The sequence below is a fragment of the Balaenoptera acutorostrata genome, chromosome 6 (assembly GCF_949987535.1).
Source record: "Balaenoptera acutorostrata chromosome 6, mBalAcu1.1, whole genome shotgun sequence".
Classification (NCBI taxonomy): domain Eukaryota; kingdom Metazoa; phylum Chordata; class Mammalia; order Artiodactyla; family Balaenopteridae; genus Balaenoptera; species Balaenoptera acutorostrata.
The window spans coordinates 76,288,303-76,310,843 of NC_080069.1; the positions used below are offsets into that span (position 1 = coordinate 76,288,303).

The 22,541-nt window shown below is 37.7% G+C and overlaps 1 protein-coding gene across 11 annotated transcripts in view; it reads right to left on the bottom strand.

Annotated features, from left to right (window-relative positions):
• The window catches only part of TRPM3 (transient receptor potential cation channel subfamily M member 3), a 526,465-nt gene that overhangs the window by 162,411 nt on the left and 341,513 nt on the right, over positions 1–22,541 (bottom strand). The window lies entirely within an intron of this gene.

Consider the following 22,541-nt stretch of genomic DNA (forward strand, 5'->3'; position numbering starts at 1 on the left):
TTAGTACATATTTCTGACAAACATAGAACATGAGAAAGCGTTATGAGGATTTACTTTAGATAGGAGTTATTTCTTCCCATATTTTTTTCCATAGCAGTTATTTTGATTGTGATAATTTTTTTTAAAAAGTACATTTAAAAATAAATCCATTTCAACATCTCAGTACCTAAATGAGTAAAGGAAGAAGATGGATTTAGTTCTTTTTTGGCTCTCTCTTTTTTCTTTTAAATGGCATATGTCTAATGCCCTCTTGCTCAAGTGCTGTTATCAAAAAAATACCTTCAATTAATCCTTTGCATCTTGGTAAAAACTTACTATTAATATATTACTTATTTGAAGGAGATTTAAATTTCAGCTTCATGTCTAACTGTGGAAAGAAAAATTTTGTCTCAGTAAGGGATTGCTGAGTATCAATGAGGAGAAATCGGACTTATGTTTCCTCTAAAATCATTCTATGAAGGTAGTAGCTGATCTGGCCCACAATTCAGGTCCTCACTATTTATGCTGAACTTTTGCTGTGTTGTTTGCCAACAAGCGTCTGACCCATAAAGAGGTATTATATTGACTACTTTATTTAAAGATAGTTTTCGTATTATAGAGGAGTGAATTAAAACAAGGAAGGTGCATCATATCAAGTTAAAGCTCAATTATCTCTTGCATATGGACGAATCACAATTAATTTTAACTCCTTTATCACTAGCCTGGTGAGAACTGGTCTATCTCTATCAGCCATCAAATAGCAGGAATGGACTGAGCTCTGACCGCCACAGCAACAGTCAGCTCTACCCACCACCAGAGCCTCCCATCAAGCCTCTTAGATAGCCTCAACCACCAGAGGGCAGACAGCAGAAGCAAGAAAAACTACAATCCTGCAGCCTGTGGACCAAAAACCACAGTTACAGAAAGATAGACAAGATGAAAAGGCAGAGGGCTATGTACCAGATGAAGGAACAAGAAAAAACCCCAGAAAAACAACTAAATGAAGTGGAGATAGGCAACCTTCCAGAAAAAGAATTCAGAATAATGATAGTGAAGATGATCCAGGACCTCGGAATAAGAATGGAGGCAAAGATTGAGAAGATGCAAGAAATGATTAACAAAGACCTAGAAGAATTAAAGAACAAACAAACAGAGATGACCAATACAATAACTGAAATGAAAACTACACTAGAAGGAATCAATAGCAGAATAACTGAGGCAGAAGAACGGGTAAGTGACCTGGAAGACAGAATGGTGGAATTCACTGCTGCGGAACAGACTAAAGAAAAAAGAATGAAAAGAAATGAAGACAGCCTAAGAGACCTCTGGGACAACATTAAACGCAACAACATTCGCATTATAGGGGTCCCAGAAGGAGAAGAGAGAGAGAAAGGACCAGAGAAAATATCTGAAGAGATTATAGTCGAAAACTTCCCTAACATGGGAAAGGAAATAGCCACCCAAGTCCAGGAAGCGCAGAGAGTGCCATACAGAATAAACCCAAGGAGAAACACGCCGAAACACATAGTAATCAAAGTGGCAAAAATTAAAGACAAAGAAAAATTATTGAAAGCAGCAAGGGAAACACGACAAATAACATACAAGGGAACTCCCATAAGGTTAACAGCTGATTTCTCAGCAGAAACTCTGCAAGCCAGAAGGGAGTGGCATGATATACTTAAAGTGATGAAAGGGAAGAACCTACAACCAAGATTACTCTACCCGGCAAGGATCTCATTTAGATTTGATGGAGAAATCAAAAGCTTTACAGACAAGCAAAAGCTAAGAGAATTCAGCACCACCAAACCAGCTCTACAACAAATGCTAAAGGAACTTCTCTAAGTAGGAAACACAAGAGAAGAAAAGGACCTACAAAAACAAACCCAAAACAATTAAGAAAATGGTCATAGGAACATACATATCGATAATTACCTTAAACGTGAATGGATTAAATGCCCCAACCAAAAGACATAGACTGGCTGAATGGATACAAAAACAAGACCCATATATATGCTGTCTACAAGAGACCCACTTTAGACCTAGGGACACATACAGACTGAAAGTGAGGGGATGGAAAAAGATATTCCATGCAAATGGAAATCAAAAGAAAGCTCGAGTAGCTATACTCATATCAGATAAAATAGACTTTAAAATAAAGAATGTTACAAGAGACAAGGAAGGACACTACATAATGATCCAGGGATCAATCCAAGAAGAAGATATAACAATTATAAATATATATGCACCCAACATAAGAGCACCTCAATACATAAGGCAACTGCTAACAGCTATAAAAGAGGAAATCGACAGTAACACAGTAATAGCGGGGGACTTTAACACCTCACTTACACCAATGGACAGATCATCCAAAATGAAAATAAATAAGGAAACAGAAGCTTTAAATGACACAATAGACCAGATAGATTTAATTGATATATATAGGACATTCCATCCAAAAACAGCAGATTACACGTTCCTCTCAAGTGCGCACGGAACATTCTCCAGGATAGATCACATCTTGGGTCACAAATCAAGCCTCAGTAAATTTAAGAAAATTGAAATCATATCAAGCATCTTTTCTGACCACAACGCTATGAGATTAGAAATCAATTACAGGGAAAAAAACATAAAAAAGACAAACACATGGAGGCTAAACAATATGTTACTAAATAACCAAGAGATCACTGAAGAAATCAAAGAGGAAATCAAAAAATACCTAGAGACAAATGACAATGAAAACACGATGACCCAAAACCTATGGGATGCAGCAAAAGCAGTTCTAAGAGGGAAGTTTATAGCTATACAAGCCTACCTCAAGAAACAAGAAAAATCTCAAGTAAACAATCTAACCTTACACCTAAAGAAACTAGAGAAAGAAGAACAAACAAAACCCAAAGTTAGCAGAAGGAAAGAAATCATAAAGATCAGAGCAGAAATAAATGAAATAGAAACAAAGAAAACAATAGCAAAGATCAATAAAACTAAAAGTTGGTTCTTTGAGAAGATAAACAAAATTGATAAGCCATTAGCCAGACTCATCAAGAAAAAGAGGGAGAGGACTCAAATCAATAAAAAAAATCAAATCAAATCAAAAAAAAGAGGGAGAGGACTCAAATCAATAAAATCAGAAATGAAAAAGGAGAAGTTACAACAGACACCGCAGAAATACAAAGCATCCTACTACAAGACTACTACTACAAACTGCTAGACTACTACAAGCAACTTTATGCCAATAAAATGGACAACCTGGAAGAAATGGACAAATTCTTAGAAAGGTATAACCTTCCAAGACTGAACCAGGAAGAAACAGAAAATATGAACAGACCAATCACAAGTAATGAAATTGAAACTGTGATTAAAAATCTTCCAACAAACAAAAGTCCAGGACCAGATGGCTTCACAGGTGAATTCTATCAAACATTTAGAGAAGAGCTAACACCCATCCTTCTCAAACTCTTCCAAAAAATTGCAGAGGAAGGAACACTCCCAAACTCATTCTATGAGGCCACCATCACCCTGATACCAAAACCAGACAAAGACACTACAAAAAAAGAAAATTACAGACCAATATCACTGATGAATATAGATGCAAAAATCCTCAACAAAATACTAGCAAACAGAATCCAACAACACATTAAAAGGATCATACACCACGATCAAGTGGGATTTATCCCAGGGATGCAAGGATTCTTCAATATACGCAAATCAATCAATGTGATACACCATATTAACAAATTGAAGAAGAAAAACCATATGATCATCTCAATAGATGCAGAAAAAGCTTTTGACAAAATTCAACACCCATTTCTGTTAAAAACTCTCCAGAAAGTGGGCATAGAGGGAACCTACCTCAACATAATAAAGGCCATATACGACAAACCCACAGCAAACATCATTCTCAATGGTGAAAAACTGAAAGCATTTCCTCTAAGATCAGGAACAAGACAAGGATGTCCACTCTCACCACTATTATTCAACATAGTTCTGGAAGTCCTAGCCATGGCAATCAGAGAAGAAAAAGAAATAAAAGGAATACAAATTGGAAAAGAAGAAGTAAAACTGTCACTGTTTGCGGATGACATGATACTATACATAGAGAATCCTAAAACTGCCACCAGAAAACTGCTAGAGCTAATTAATGAATATGGTAAAGTTGCAGGATACAAAATTAATGCACAGAAATCTCTTGCATTCCTATACACTAATGATGAAAAATCTGAAAGAGAAATTAAGGAAACACTCCCATTTACCATTGCAACAAAAAGAATAAAATACCTAGGAATAAACCTACCTAGGGAGACAAAAGACCTATATGCAGAAAACTATAAGACACTGATGAAAGAAATTAAAGATGATACCAACAGATGGAGAGATATACCATGTTCTTGGATTGGAAGAATCAACATTGTGAAAATGAGTATACTACCCAAAGCAATCTACAGATTCAATGCAATCCCTATCAAATTACCAATGGCATTTTTCACGGAGCTAGAACAAATCATCTTAAAATTTGTATGGAGACACAAAAGACCCCGAATAGCCAAAGCAGTCTTGAGGCAAAAAAATGGAGCTGGAGGAATCAGACTCCCTGACTTCAGACTATACTACAAAGCTACAGTAATCAAGACAATATGGTACTGGCACAAAAACAGAAACATAGATCAATGGAACAAGATAGAAAGCCCAGAGATTAACCCACGCACCTATGGTCAACTAATCTATGACAAAGGAGGCAAAGATATACAATGGAGAAAAGACAGTCTCTTCAATAAGTGGTGCTGGGAAAACTGGACAGCTACATGTAAAAGAATGAAATTAGAATACTCCCTAACACCATACACAAAAATAAACTCAAAATGGATTAGAGACCTAAATATAAGACTGGACACTATAAAACTCTTGGAGGAAAACATAGGAAGAACACTCTTTGACATAAATCACAGCAACATCTTTTTTGATCCACCTCCTAGAGTAATGGAAATAAAAACAAAAATAAACAAGTGGGACCTAATGAAACTTCAAAGCTTTTGCACAGCAAAGGAAACCATAAACAAGACGAAAAGACAACCCTCAGAATGGGAGAAAATATTTGCAAATGAATCAACGGACAAAGGATTAATCTCCAAAATATATAAACAGCTCATTCAGCTCAATATCAAAGAAACAAACACCCCAATCCAAAAATGGGCAGAAGACCTAAATAGACATTTCTCCAAAGAAGACATACAGACGGCCACGAAGCACATGAAAAGATGCTCAACATCACTAATTATTAGAGAAATGCAAATCAAAACTACAATGAGGTATCACCTCACTCCTGTTAGAATGGGCATCATCAGAAAATCTACAAACAACAAATGCTGGAGAGGGTGTGGAGAAAAGGAACCCTCTTGCACTGTTGGTGGGAATGTAAATTGATACAGCCACTATGGAGAACAATATGGAGGTTCCTTAAAAACCTAAAAATAGAATTACCATATGACCCAGCAATCCCACTACTGGGCATATACCCAGAGAAAACCGTAATTCAAAAAGACACATGCACCCGAATGTTCATTGCAGCACTATTTACAATAGCCAGGTCATGGAAGCAACCTAAATGCCCATCAACAGACGAATGGATAAAGAAGTGGTGGTACATATATACAATGGAATATTACTCAGCCCTAAAAAGGAACGAAATTGCGTCATTTGTTGAGACGTGGATGGATCTAGAGACTGTCATACAGAGTGAAGTAAGTCAGAAAGAGAAAAACAAATATCGTATATTAATGCATGTATGTGGAACCTAGAAAAATGGTACAGATGAGCCAGTTTGCAGGGCAGAAGTTGAGACACAGATGTAGAGAATGGACATATGGACACCAAGGGAGGAAAACTGCAGTGAGGTGGGGATGGTGGTGTGCTGAATTGGGCGACTGGGATTGACATGTATACACTGATGTGTATAAAACTGATGCCTAATAAGAACCTGCAGTATAAAAAAACAAACAAAACAACTAATACTAAACTTTCATTGGGTTATTTGTATGGAAATATGTTAATATAAATGTTTCAGACATTACATGAAATTTCTAAAAATCTTATATTTGTATTTCTATGGAAATATGTATGGAAATATGTTAATATAAATGTTTCAGACATTACATGAAATTTCTAAAAATCTTATATTTGTATTTGTATGGAAATATGTATGGAAATATGTTAATATAAATGTTTCAGACATTACAGGAAACTTCTAAAAATCTTATATGTTCTGGTATAATGTTATAAGTAATAATCCTAGTTATTACTTTAAAATGTATATCTCAGAAATAACTAATTTTCTTGTCAACTGCATTATTATGAACTTTCATCAAATCTTTAACCATGGTCATTTTTAAGTCTTTTGTCATTTACAAACAGTTCTGGGTGTACTCTGATGATTTTGCAAATATGTTCCTATAAAAGGGTTTCATCTTCAAGAAATTCATGGAAAAGACTCTGACAAGTACAGGTTTCTGGTAACTGACTGTACTGCTGAACTGAATTAATAAGCATTTTCAGAACTCTAATGAAAAACTGATGAACTCATAAAAGTGCTAACAAAAGATCAAGATGGAAAAAAAAAAAAATTACATGGGACTGAGTGAACTGATGAGGATGAGTATAATTTTTGTGACTTTATGTCTGAATTAAAAAAAAATACCACAAGGACTCAGAGGCAAAGAATATACAAATCAATTTTCACTGCAAAGTAAAGGAGCTGTTACAGTGGAGGATTACTGGACTGAATGTCAATATTATGACATAGTATGAGTGTGTTTCATGTTTGGTAATTGCAATCATTGTTGCTTTTGTTGTGGTCATCCATGTACAATGCTTGGTGTCAGTCTATTTATCTCTTGTAAAAATAAAATACAGTGTGTGTGTGTGAAAAAAAAAAAAAACTAAAAATAGAATTACCATATGACCCAGCAATCCCACTACTGGGCATATACCCAGAGAAAACCGTAATTCAAAAAGACACATGCACCCGAATGTTCATTGCAGCACTATTTACAATAGCCAGGTCATGGAAGCAACCTAAATGCCCATCAACAGACGAATGGATAAAGAAGTGGTGGTACATATATACAATGGAATATTACTCAGCCATAAAAAGGAACGAAATTGAGTCATTTGTTGAGACGTGGATGGATCTAGAGACCGTCATACAGAGTGAAGTAAGTCAGAAAGAGAAAAACAAATATCGTATATTAATGCATGTATGTGGAACCTAGAAAAATGGTACAGATGAGCCAGTTTGCAGGGCAGAAGTTGAGACACAGATGTAGAGAATGGACATATGGACACCAAGGGGGGAAAACTACGGTGGGGTGGGGATGGTGGTGTGCTGAATTGGGCGATTGGGATTGACATGTATACACTGATATGTATAAAATTGATGCCTAATAAGAACCTGCAGTATAAAAAAACAAACAAAACAACTAATACTAAACTTTCATTGGGTTATTTGTATGGAAATATGTTAATATAAATGTTTCAGACATTACATGAAATTTCTAAAAATCTTATATTTGTATGTGTATGGGAATATGTATGGAAATATGTTAATATAAATGTTTCAGACATTACATGAAATTTCTAAAAATCTTAAAAAAAATAGCAGGAATGAAAATTCACTTTGTATTAATAGATACTATTCAAAATCAGGAAGATAAAACTGCTCTTAAGGACTAATGACAAAATTATCATAATTTGCCTAGTATTTTACAGTTTACAAATTGCCTTCACACATGAAGTACCAACAACTCCTAGATAAAGTAGTATACTATAATTATTAAGTGCCTACAGAAACTTGATAGACAAGAGATCTGTCCAATTCAAAAGGGAAGGATATTTTAGCCAGAAAGAGCCAGATGCTTAAGGTCACTCAGAAAACAAGTGGCACAGTCAAAACCAGAACCTAGTTCTTCTGATTCCTTGTCCAGTGCCCTTTCCACTACACCATGCTGCCTCGTATTACACCTTGCAATACACCACTGCCTCTCTTCATCACTGTGGCTACTTGAGCAGGAAATTATAAAATTTCCTTTACATGAAAGCAGGACAAATTTTGTTTCTTAAAAGAAAGCAAGATGAGAGGCTTGAGAATGTCTTCATATCACTGACCTGCTGTGCCCCAGGACTGTGTGAAGATTCACCTAGACCCACGAGGCTGGATATTATGGTGGCCCTACTTTGAAGCAGGTGCACTCCCCATGATAGAATTATACCTAGGATCCTGGAATGTCACTCACCTTGATGGAGGGTTGGGTTACCCTTTTGGCCCCCCAGGAAGATTTATATCATGAACATATACATTCAGAAAAAGAGAATGATCCAGATGAAGTTGAAAAATGATACCAAATCCTCTCAAGGTTACTGAATTATTCTGGAGGACTCTGTACTCTTAGTTGTGAACCACTCTGAAACCATCCATTCATTCATTCATTCAGCAATTGCTTAGTGATGTCTATTTAGTGCCAGACACTGTGGTGCATGCCAGGGCTACAGGGATAGATGAGATATACACACTCACAGCCTTCGATGGGCTTACACACCAGTGGAATAGAAAGACACGATCCAGCAATTCAACTATAATTTACAGTGGTCAAGAAGTAGAGAAGCTTGTGACAGTTGAATACAATCTAATCTAAGGGGTTCAGGGCAGACTTCTTTGAGGAAGTGCTCTTTTATCTGAGACTTGAAGAATGGAGGAGCATTAGCACTTGAAGGGGGTGGGATGGGGATGGGGCTGGGGGCTAGGTAAGAGCATATTTGGCAAACAAAACAGCATGAATAGGCCTAGTTTGGAGAAAATAAAGAAGGCCAGTATGGCTAGAGCACAGAGAGCAAAAGAAAGAATGGAACAAGATGAGGCTGCAGAAGGGGTAAGCAAGGGCAAGATCATGGGAAATTTTCAAGACTGTGTTAGAGATTTTGGATTTTATCCCCCAGGCAAGGAGAACCATTGAAGGATTTAAGTTGGAGAGTAACATGATTACATTTGTGTTGCCAATTAACTTTCTGTAAGAGTCAAGACATGAGCACTCATACCTGGGCATGTGTCTACTTGACAGTCTAGAGGTTTTTGCAATATCAAGTGTACATAAAGGTTGTACATGATTAACAACAGAAAAGACTCTCCTGATTAGCCACTTGATAGATCCAATCATTCATCTGCAGGTGTTTAATTTTTTTTTTTAATAAATTTATTTATTTATTTATTTATTTTTGGCTGTATTGGGTCTTAGTTTCTGTGCAAGGGCTTTCTCTAGTTGCGGCGAGCGGGGGCCACTCTTCATCGCGGTGAGCAGGCCTCTCACTATCGCGGCCTCTCTTGTTGCGGAGCACAGGCTCCAGACGCGCAGGCTCAGTAGTTGTGGCTCACGGGCCCAGTTGCTCCGCGGCATGTGGGATCCTCCCAGACCAGGGCTCGAACCCGTGTCCCCTGCATTGGCAGGCAGATTCTCAACCACTGCACCACCAGGGAAGCCCCTGCAGGTGTTTAATTTTGAATTTAATTTGTTTTCTATTGCCAACCATCTGTGTAATGAAATCCCAGTTCCCTGAGGTCATTAACTGTGTGAGGGATCTGTCACTTGTACCCAGTCTGTCACTTTGTAAAAATTCAGAAATGATGTACAACTTAGCTGATTGTGGGCTTCAGTGGCTAGGAGAGCTGAAAGACACTAAGCATCTTATACTTTTTAGTCCAATTTTGCAACTGACTGAAATTGTGGCCTTGGTTAAATCATTTAGCAACAAAAACCATGGATTCTACTTCTAGAAGTACAAGAATTCTCTAGGTTGGTGTTTTCCAGAGTGTAGGAAAACTGTCACTGTTGGAGCTGAGATGAATTTAGGTTGAACAAAGGTGATTTGGTCCTTTCAAAGCATTAGGTTATACTCATTAAACATTTAATAACTGTTATTCCTGGTTTACTTCTTTTTCTGTCCTTCTGATTGCATCAAGAGGAAAATTTCATTTTTGATGCTTCTTTGCCTTTCACAGCTCACAAACACTTACAAATCCCCCCTTTTGACAGAGAAATGACAGGTTTTAGGTCCCATACTCTTTGCAGAGAGTTTAATAATATTGTTTTTAAAAAGATACTGTATAATGGTTTGATGTGTTCATAGTGCAGCAGTGTTTATGACACACAATGGGCTTCACAGAGATAATCTCATTTGCTCTTCATAACAGTCTGTGAGAAAAGCAGGTATTCATTCCATTTTGCAGAAGAGGAGACTGTGGCCCAAAGAGGTGAAATGATGTGTGCAAAGTCACAAAGCTTGATCATCTCAGTGCTTCAGTTGGGTCTATTGAATTCAGCCTTCCTTCCATGGTGTTGCTTTTCCTGATTGTAATCTATAAATATGCCTTTCACTTTCCTACTCATCTGCACTGGAGGTAGACATTTGCATGGATGTGTTGTAGGAAATTGCTTTTCGTTTTAGTTACATAGAAAATATCTGAAGGAAATCAGACACGTTTGGAGAAGATAAGGGGAAACTGGTAAATGAGGACAACGACAAAGTGCATTTAGTACACTGAAGATTACATTTGCTTCTAATTTTCCACAAGTATTTTCTATGCTGACCTAGATGATTTCCATTTGGCACAAATTCTTACTCTGTCTTCTCCACCGCACCTTTCTTATTTTGTGACTATACTCCTTATGATACTGGGAGGCCTACTTTCTTGAAATTATGACTTTCCTAGCTCTTCACATATTTTTTTCTGCACAACACTGGAATGATTTAAAAATCTTGACTGTTATATTTAATCATGAGCAAAAAATAGAAATAAGCTCATTTTAGATTTCTTTTTATGGCACTAGAATAGTGACTAAAAATTTCTTGACACCAAAACATGGTCATAGTATTATGTAAAATTTTAGTTTTAGAATTGGGTCTTTGACAAAGGGGAGCCTATTTATGGAAACTGTTGACTTGTGGTTCCATATGTACCAAGGCTATTTTTGGTGCACCTCCAATTAGAAGGTTTTCTGATTAGGAAGTGTAGTCACTGAAGTGAGGAAAATCTCTACACTACAGCATTTGTGTCTCCATTTAAATGCTGTACTTGTGATCTGAAGCTTTTCAGATGAGTCACAGAGTTATCTGAAATAGGGCAGTTTCATCCAGTGCTCAGAGTAACCAACAAAGCTTCCCACAGTTTGCTACTAATATTCTGTTCAAACGCTGGCAATTCAACCCACATGTACATATTTTTCTCAAAATGAATTTACCTGCAATATCAGAGTTTTGTTCCTAGATTTAAAAATTGGAAAACGCGTTCAGAATTCAATGGGACTCAAACAGCTAGGCTTAGGCTAATGGCTTTTGAGGAGAGGGGCCCTTCTTATGCCCCCACAGACACTCTCTATTAACCTATTCAGATACAATGGGAGAAAATTTTACTTGTATAAATAAAAACGACTGTTAATAATACCACTGTTTGGTACTTACAAAACATCATTTCCCATGGAATCTCTAATGGTCTAAAAAAAAAGAAATTTTATCATTTGCTCGAAACCAAAGCAAATTACTAAATACAACATTAGGGCACAGAAAGTTTACATGTCTTGTCTAAGGTCACAGAGACTGGTATTTTTCTTTTCTCTTCCATTTCTCCTTCTCTTTCTTCCTTAGTAAAAGTTATCAGTTCTTCCCAAATGGCTGAGGTCACAAGTAACAGCATGATTCTTCCCAGAGAGGCAGGAGAGCATCATGAATAAAAGCATCATGGTCACCAGGGCCAGGATGTCTGGAGTTCAACTGTCACTTCTAGCTGTGTGATCTTGTGCAAATTACTTAGTATTTCCAAGTCATATTTTTTGTATATGTAAAATAGGAATTATAATAGTACTTATAGACTTGTGAATGTTAAATGGATTAATCTTTGCAAAATGCTTAGAAAAGTGCCTGACACACAGCAAGTCCTATGTAAACATTTGCTATTATTAGAGCTCAGTCCTACAATGCTCCTTAGGAAAGCATCACTGACCAGCCCTTCTTGTCAAGTAGCACAACCAGTGGCCAGGGCCTCTGTGTGTAATGCAGAGCTCTCCCCTGGGATCAACAGTGCTCTGCATACCTGGAGAGCCCAGCGGTATAAGAACACTCCAATCCTTATACCACTGGGCTCGCCAGGTATGCAGTCGGAGAAATAACTTTCTGACTTCAGAGAGGTCAGAGATCACCATTCTTTCTTACATTTGAGACAGAGATACTTAGATTTGGAGGTTTAATTATAATGGAGCCTTGCAAACATCCCATGCAGGCAGCACCTAAACATTCATTCACTCATTCATTCAACAAACAATATTGTGTTTACTATGTGCCAGGCACTATACTAGAGGTAGAGAGATGAATACTATTCAGTCCTAGCCTCAAGGAACTCACAGGATTGTGTGTCAACATATTCTGGTCATTTATTAATAGGTAACACACCCCAACCTTAGCAATGTAAAACAGTATTTATTTATTGTGTTGATAATTTTGTGGGCCAAGAATTCAGGCAGAGGTGACTCATGCAAATGGTACCAACAGATCACTAATTGGTTTCTTCTCTATGTCCTCTACTATATTCCCCACAGTGTTGATTGAATGGTTCTCTTACAAGGCAAATAAGATTCTATCATATCCTTCTTAAAACCCTGCAATAGCTTCCCATCACGGGCAAGATAACATCTCAACTTGCATATGGCATTTAAGGCTTATCATGGTCTCTCTCCCAGCTAGGCTCATCCCCTGCAACTCTCTCACACATATTCTATAAAATGCTATTATCACCCAAACACACCTGACTCTTGCATGCTTCTATGCCCTTGAACTTGCTGTACCTGCTGCTTGAAATACTCTCTACATCTGATCCCGTCACTCAGGCTCATCATTCATAATTCAGCTCCAAGTCCACCTCCTGTGTGGAAGTCTCTGATTACCACTCTCTTGATGTTCCCATAGCACTGGATACATATTAATTACTACTATTATATTGTATGGGAATTATTTATTTACATGTATGTCTCCCTCCAGTAGATTATGAACTCCTTGAAGGAGTGAATGCATCTTAACACTTCTGTACCTAAGCTCTAGAAGAGTACATAGTTCATTGTTGGTTCTAGAAGCATATCTGTGGATTGACTGAGTGAATGTGTAGCTGCCTACTCATTAGCTACTTTGTGGCAGCTAACCAGGTGGTCTTCCCCATTCCCCTTTGCTCCTCATGCTGGGATGGACTTCAAACCTATTTGGGAGAATGAGAGAAGTGGCATAGGGTTTTGCCCCTCACCCCCCAACAATCTGATTTTCTTGATCATTTTTCATTCAATCAGATCCATCTCTAAGAAATATTCTAGTTTTTCTTTAAACTCAAAGGGTATTTAGAAATGAATTGGCCACCAAACTCAATAATCTATATTTGGTTCTACTTCTGGAGACTGTTTTCCCCTTTTGAATTGCTTTGTAGCTCGTCAGGAGGAGATGCATATTCACTGTGTCTCCCCCATAATGCTGAGGGCAATGTCTTGCCCATAAAGTGCTCAATAACTGTTTAAAGACTTTAAGGATTTCAGTGATATCAAGATAGTTCCTTCACATAGATCTTGTTGTTTTTTTATGGAAGTAATTATATCACATAAAAATCAACTCACTGTGATAAACTATAATGGAAAAGAATATGAAAAAGAATGATTATATATGTAACTAAATCACTTTGCTGTACAGTAGAAATTTAAACAAATTGTAAAGCAACTATACTACAATAAAATAAACTAAAATTAAAAAGATCAACTCAACATACATCTACATTTTTTCAACTAATTCCATGTCATACATAGAAGGGGTGAGGTCAGTTTTGCAATCTTCTATAGAAGAGGGAATGTTATAATTAAAGCACTATGATATGGTGCCTTTGGTTGGAATCCAGTTCTTTCATTTACTAGTTGAGGGACCTGAGGCAGGTTATTCAATCTCTTTAAGCCTCCCTCTCCTTATCTGTTGAAAGGGGGTAGAATATGTCTTTGTAGGTTGATGTATTTGGAAAAAGATAAGGTATAGAAAGCACCTAGCACTGTTCTTGGTACATAGTAGGTGTTCAATAATAAGCAGTTTTTTCTTATTATTAAATACCCCAGGGGCTTTCGCATCTGCAGGGAATCCCAATGTTGTGCCCAGCTCAGGGCTGAAGCAAGGTACTGAATATGCAAGTTAGCTGGAGGAGACCAATTCTATGCAGGAGGGAAAAACTGCAGTATTTCTATAAAATTTGGATGGAGCAGGTCTGTGAATGGGATAGAAAAGGCTATAATTTTTTTTAATTAATTTATTTTATTTTATTTATTTTTTTGGCTGCGTTGGGTCATCGTTGTTGCACGAGGGCTTTCCCTAGGTGTGGCAAGCGGGGGCTACTCTTCATTGCGGTGTGTGGGCTTCTCATTGTGGTGGCTTCTCTTGTGGAGCACGGGCTCTAGGCACGCAGGCTTCAGTAGTTGTAGCACGTGGGCTCAGTAGTTGTGGCACGCGGGCTCTAGAGCACAGGCTCAGTAGCTGTGGCGCACAGGCTTAGTTGCTCCGTGGCATGTGGGATCTTCCTGGACCAGGGCTCGAACCCGTGTCCCCTGCACTGGCAGGCAGATTCCCAACCACTGCGCTACCAGGGAAGCCCAAGGCTATAATTCAAAACCACTTAGAAGGGTATCAATGAAGAGAGTTCATTAGCTCTTGTATTATGTTCATCAATGTCATGTAAAAACAAACAAGTGATCCTAAGATACCCTAAAACCACTACTCTAGATAATTTTATGTCATCCTGAAGTCAAACTGCTGTTAGTATCAGAACTGTTACTTGACTATGACCTCCTCCTGAAGCTTATATTTTGATATTTCTAGAGTCTGTGTGTTCTAGGAAAAGTGCTAATCCGAAAATTCTATTGAGGAATTTGAAGTTCAGGATAAAGGAATGATACAACTTCAGAACCACTTTACAGATGAAGAATCTGAAGCCTGAACAGGTAAACTGACTTGCTGAAGATTACATAGCTGAAAGCATCAGAGCTGGGCTTAGAGAACAAGAGAATAAGAAGGAATAATTTTTGACAATGAATTATACTAACCTAAATATATAGGCTCAGCTCAGTGTAGTAAAGTTAGTGATTTGTTTAAACAATTGGATACAAGAGGAGATTTCTTCTGTTTTATCCCTGAAACAGGATGTTATATATCTTATATGTGAGAAGACTGAGTAATGTGATTTCAAGGATCCACTACTTTCTCAGAGTTACTCCCTTAACTTAGCAGATGCCCCAAGTTCCTTTTAATTAATTAAAAGGCAAACAACTATTTTGCTCAACAATTAGAAGCCCTAACGTGATATTTCATGTTAAACTACTTAGCTATAATTGACTGATGTTGATGTTTTTCAGGAAGCACTAGTTGGATAGAAAGTTGGGGAAGATGTGAATGGAATGTAGAAAAGTGACCAAACTACTTTGCCCAAGTTTTACTGAGGATCAACTCCAGGTACAAATGGCCTTTATTAGCTAAGACATGTTAGAAATAGTACCTCTGATCTTGTTTGAACATCTGGCCTAGAAAAGTTGTTCACCTGGGCTTTTCCTGAGGGTTTCCATCTAGCAGTGTGAGGTAGTTGGAAGGATCTTAGAGAAGCTGCTTATAATTGGGCAAGATGCACATACCTTGATGGTACAGTCTGCTCTCTGGCAAATTTCACCTACCACTAACCATAGAGTGATGTGTCTTACATTTCTTTCTTTCTACTTACCTTCCTACCTACCTATTATCTATCTATCTACCTACCTACCTATCTAATATCTATCTACTTTTTAAAACCCACTCTACAATCCTGAGCCAGATATAGTAAAACAGAAGGCTTAGATACACATACAAAAGGAAACAGAAGGTAGGTGGTGAGGTAGGGTTGAGGGTGGTGCTAAGAGAGGCAGTTAACACCTATTATAAGACAAGCTTTGTGCTGTGCATCTTGTATTTGGCATTTCATAAAGAAATACAGATTAATCTAAGAAAATCCTAACTAACTCTAACTCCTTGGATACATGGACTACATGTTATATTACTTATGTACTCCTTCTCTCAGTGTTCATGGATGTGCTGTAGACAGAGGCTTTTCCTCTACCTCATCTTGATTCCCCTCACCCTTCTCCTTTTCCCCATAGTATATCACCTTCTAAAATGTTCTACAGGCTTATTTATTATGTATATTACTTATTATCTATCTAACCCTGCTAAAATTTAAAATGTAAGCTCCACAAAAAAATGTTTGTCTATTTGGCTCACAGGTGTGTTTTTGCCCGCACCTAGAATAGTGCCTGGAACATGGTAGGTGTCCAAAAATATTGAATGACTGAATACATAATGTTGGTTGGATGAAAGAATGTAATTTAAAAATGAAGGGAACAATTTCTAATAACATTGGAAGTCTATCAGACATTCAAGGGTTCGTAGTGTGGTAGAATCCAATTACAGAAATGCCAGAGCTGTGCGAGCTATCAGCCACATGTGGCAATTCAAATTTAAATTTATTACAATTAAATAAAATTTAAAATTCAATTCCTTAGTCACTCTAGCCACAATTCAAGAGCTCAGTGCCTGTCTGATTGGACGACAGAGATACAGAACATATCCGTCACCACAGAAAGTTCTATTGGATAGCGCTGCTCTTGAGGCAGAGGTGCCAAATCCTCCACCTTAGTCAGGGACTAGCAGGACATTAAGGTGAAAAATCCTGAACAGTGTTGGCTGCATCTCTCCAATTCCTCCTCTTCTCTTTGCCTTTGGTTATGAATGTGCCCAAGAGTAGAAACTGAATTGTTGCCAGAGGATATGGGGACTGCCACATGGTCAGGTAGCTTCTCTGCTGCCAAAATTGTAAGGAAAACACATCCTCTGATTTCATTCCAAGTGAAATCCCATCAGTGAATATTGCACATAGCCAGGCAAGAGGAATAATCAAACTTTTATTGTTTTAGGCCCTGTATGAGAGACAGAATCAGAGCTGGACTGAGATGTGTAGGCTCCTTGGGCAGGCAAAAACACTGGCACCTCTTCAACTGACATGCTTTAAACGTTGGTCCAACATTTAATTCAAAGGAGAAGTTAACCAGCATGTGAAACAAGAAGGAGAAGATGGAAGCTGGGTGCAGCTTCCTCTGTTCGGAGTAACTCAGCTCTGGGGCAAGTAAACCTCCTGCAGTTCCTGGGGCCCATTCTCCTAGGAGGCAACGTGGTGCAGCTGCTAAGAGCAGAGGTTCCAGCCCTAATCTTCCTAGGCAGACCACTCTCTAGCTGTGCGATACTGAACTTTCCTAACCTTTCTCTACTCAATTTCCTCATTTATAAAATTGAGATAATTATCATAGCTACCTCACAGCATTTATGAAACAAAGTGTCTAGATTGGGCTCTTGCATGTAGAAGCTTTAAAAAACAGTAATTTCAATTCCTCAAGTATGCTATTGGGGGGAGGGTCAGGGGTGTGGAGGAAAAGGAGTGGTAAATATCACTTCTCTTTCAAAGTAATTTGTCAAAGTATTCCTTCTAACCCTATATCCTACTCTATGAGATGCTGGGGCAAATATACTTTTCTCTATTTTTGTATGCATTCTGTGATGAATTAGTTCCTAGGTTTTTGAAAAAGTTATTCTTTTTTCTAATACATTATCCATTAGCAATTGCACTTTGTCCCTCAGTCCAGCTCCAAACAGCACCACCCCACAATAAAGAGCCTCTTGTCCCTCATATCCTATGCATTATGCTTGTGTGAAAAGGCTCATATCATCAGATAATTTAAAGACTGATGTGCTTCACAGTGTTGATAAAAAAACTGAGTAGTTCCTAAGTATCTTTTAGGCAGATAAGGTTCTTATTTTTCCCCTGGTTTCATAATTCAATGTGCTGCTTGATGGTTGCCTGGTAGCGACATACACAGGCTAGCTAAAAGATTTTGTTTTTATTCAAGAATAAGAATAGACATCCATGGTATTTTGACTATAAATTTCCTTCTTTGCATCATTGCTAATCTATCACAGTAATCTTTCCTGAGTCTAGATGTGGCCTCAGAATCACTCTCAACACATCATCTTAGGAAGCCACTACTGGTTGATTATCATTGACACTCAAGATGAAAACTTGTCATCCCTCTATCAGAGATAATAAATCTCAAATATACTGTCAAATGGTGAAAACCAATAAGATCATAGGGTCAAAGAGCTCCAAATTTTAGGCCTGTCTCTAAGACACTGAACTGTGGTTTCCATGGAGTTAGAAGAACCGATTCTTTATTGCTTACTTAAGACCTTTAGGGGGTCACTGTTCATGGACGGACACTTCATTTACATTGAATAAACCCAGAAAACACAATGAACATGTATATTAACTCTAGGATGGTTGTCCAGCAATTAGGACAATAAAGGACAGGCTTTACTGAAACTGAATGGAGACTTTTCTAGTTTGTACTTTTCAGAAGTACAAACTTGACTTAACCTTGGAGTCCTACTTTAATGCATCTTTAGTGTTTCTCTGGATGAAGAAGCTTTTTTAAGCAGGTAGTTACTGCTGTAAATAGTTTTCATAAATCCTGTGGCTCATAATCAACATCTGAGAATTGCATGGGGAATCTGAGGGAAATTCATGAAGAACATTCCAAACATTATCTATTATTAATGATCACTGGGTGATATGTTACTACACTGTATTTTTAGCAGCTGCAGGTTCTAATGTCAGCCAGGTTGATTCAGAATTCATTTCCTCTAAGGTAGAGGGATTAAATACCAGGAGAGTTTATTATCTGCACCTCACCCAGACAAGTTTTAAATGTATTTTTAAAGCTCTTTAAATGTGGGTTTTAAAGCTCTCATGAGAGAGAAACTATGCATTGGACTTCAGAAAGAAAAATTTCCTAGAAATTAAGTGGGTAAAGAAATGTACATGGACATCTCATGCTAAGGCAGAGAGGCCTATGGCAGCATGCTGTGCTTGGAGAGCAGTGCAGGGGGACAGTTCAGCTGGGTTTCAGGTAAATGGAAGTTTCACTGAGATGGCTCTAGAGAGAGGCTGGGGCCAGAATGCAAAGAGTGTTGAGTTTAAGTAAAGGAACGTGGACTTAACATGTAGATTAATGGTCTTCAACTGGGTTCTACAAAGAAGCCCCTGGAATTTTGAGGATGAGCTCCAGAGCTGCTTCAGAACTGCTTTAGTGGGTGAGAACCAGGCAGAGAGAAGGAGGCTAAGCCAGTGGTTCTCAAAGTATGGACCCGGCAATTCGTTTTAAGAAGCCCTCTGGGTAGTTTTTTTTAATGCTAATGGTTTTTTAATCTTTTTTTTGGTTTGGCTGCACCAGGTCTTAGTTGCAGCACGGGGGATCTTCGCTGCGGCATGCTGGATCTTTTTTTAGTTGTGGCATGTGGACTCTAAGAAGCCTTCTGGGTAATTCTGATGCAAGGTAAAACTTGAGACCCAGTGGTCTAGGCCTTCCACCCCAGCTTCAACAGAGTAAACCTGTGTCTTGTCTGTTTTATAAATGGCACTTCTACCAGAGATTTCATTTGAGAAGGGGTCCAGGGGCTTTAAAGAAGTGAAAATCAATACTAGAGGCAAGTGGGAAATTGGGACTCTTAAATGGTTATCCATTGCAATCGTCAAGTTAAAGGAAAGTGAGGTAATACCTTCTAATGCTGAAGTTAATGGCCCCAGTGACTGTCAGTGGCTTCTCAAACAGCTGAGAGCCATCATTCACAACCAACTAGCATTACTTCACTTTTAAGTACTATTGCTTTCCTCATCCTCTTTTCTTTCTCTTTTTAAATTGTTCATACCTTTTGAACTACTCAGAAAATAATTTTCAAGAGAAACAGGGAGGTGAGCTGAATAGCTTTAAGAAATCCATATAAATAAAAATACTAACAGAGAAGTCTCCCAGTCCTGTCTAAATGCATATTTTTATGCTGTATGAAGAGCTATAGCTTGCTCTTCAAGGGAAGAATTTTCAAGTCTGACAGATGTTTGGAACCAAGAACAGCTGTGATAAAGAAAGAAATGAGGAGATTCATGCTAAATACACTTTTCAAGTCAACTGGGTTCCAAAGACAAAGTTTGGCAGAGAGTACAAAGTGCTTGTGGTAACAATGCAATGACTTGTGTGAGTAGAATGCACATGAGGCATAGAAAGTGAAGCTGTTTTTGGAAACACCAGAGAAATATAAAGAGAAATCTAATTTTTATAAACTTTAAAAGAGCTTCTGCAGCCTCACAGATATAGAGAACAGACTTGTGGTTGCCAAGGGGGGGGGATGGGGGAGGGATGGACTGGGAGTTTGGGATTAGCAGATGCAAATTATTATATATAGGATGGATAAACAACAAAGTCCTACTGTATAGCACAGGGAACTATATTCAGTATCCTGTAATAAGCCATAATGGCGAAGAATATGACAAAGAATGTATATACATATGTATAACCGAATCACTTTGCTGTACAGCAGAAATTAACACAACATTGTTAGTCAACTATACTTCAATGAAATAAATTTTTAAAAAGTTTCTGAAAGTGTGGTCCATGGACCACTCTTATTGGAATCATCTGGGGTTTTGGTTTCAAATACAGTTTCCTGCACCCCAGCCCAGCTACACTTAATCAAGATACTTAGGGGACTTTTTCTTTCACTCTCCAGGTGATTCTCAGGCATGCTGAAATGTGATAACCACATGCTTATTTTGAAAGTTTTCTATATAACAAGTGGCCGAGAGTTAGCTAAGCAAATCTCAGGGGAACACAACTGGTACCTTTGAAGTCTTCACTTGCATTGATGGGCTATCTAAAAGTTCTGGGCAGTGGTTCCCTAAAAAGGATTTCTTTACGGTAATGGATTACCCAGCTCTGTGTTTTTCTCATGTTTGCTCTTTATGTTCAAGACCACATTTTCCCAACTTGGAGTTGAGCAATTCTAAAGTAAATTTAATCAATGTAGAGAACTTATCGGCCAATTTATATAAATAAAAGTTTTCACTGGTACTTTCCTCCATGAACTATCTAGATTTTTTTTTAAGTCAATGCTTCATTCTCCCCATGTTGGCACACATGGAGGGATCAAATAGCAAACTCTAAGGGAAAAATATTTATTTTATTTTGCACTTTCCTAAATAAATGAAGCTACTCTAGCCTTGTGGAACTTGGATACAGTGACCTAAGTATCCATATAACTATATCTTTATATATTCCACGGAGGGAAAATTGCAATAATACTCTCTTTATGAAACTTTCTCCATCTACTCCAACCTCTGCCTCTTTCTGCCTTTTAGAATTCAGTAACTAACATCTAGTTGAAAATTATTTTCTATTATATTAGTTCAAATGAGATTGTACCTCTCCAGGAAAGGCCTAAAACAAGCATTCAAAAAATACCTGGTGATTGATTTGAAAAGTGAGGTTATTAGTCCTACTTTTAAGTTTTCACTTAAGATTTAAACACACACATACATACACATATTATCATTTATATATAAGTATATATACTTAATTACATAAAATTAAATTTTATAGTATTAAATTATTAAATTTATTATAAATATTATAAAATATTATTATTATTAATATATCAATTAACTTCATTACATTGAATTTGAGTATATATAAATTCAGTTTAATAATATCTATCTAGGGGCTTCCCTGGTGGCGCAGTGGTTGAGAATCTGCCTGCCAATGCAGGGGACACGGGTTCGAGCCCTGGTCTGGGAAGATCCCACATGCCGCGGAGCAGCTGGGCCCGTGAGTCACAACTACTGAGCCTGCACGTCTGGAGCCTGTGCTCCGCAACAAGAGAGGCCGCGACAGTGAGAGGCCCGCGCACTGCGATGAAGAGTGGCCCCCGCTCGCCGCAACTAGAGAAAGCCCTCGCACAGAAACGAAGACCCAACACAGCCAAAAATAAATAAATAAATAAATAAATAAATAAAATAAAAAAAAATAATAATATCTATACACACACACCACCACACAAAACACCATACTGTCTCATATAATTTGTCCCTTTACCAGCTTTCCTTCAATCCTATTCAGATTGATTCTTTTTTCTGTGTTGACTTGCATAAAAGAGGTTTGTATGTTAGCTTTTCCTTGATCATTCATACTGACCCTCACTTTAGATATAGTTTTTGATGGAAAAGGGGAAGGGAAGCAATAGAGTTATTATATTGCCATTTTGGGGATAATTAACATAAATGTTTTCATTGAATAGATTCTCATGAGGAATGCCACACTCAAGTGCTTTGTGCTCTGGTAACACTTTATACATTTATCATAGCATACATGACCTTCTCGTTATCTGTATTCATGCCTGTGTTGGAGGTCTCCATTTAATCTCCAAAGTCCTCGACAGTGCCACATCCTGCCCGTCCTCTAACAGTTAAATGTTAACTTGGAAAACAGTTTACAAAACCAGCACTTTTTTATAAATAAAGCCACCAGTATTCTGTGTCTGTACAAGATGTTTCTAATTTT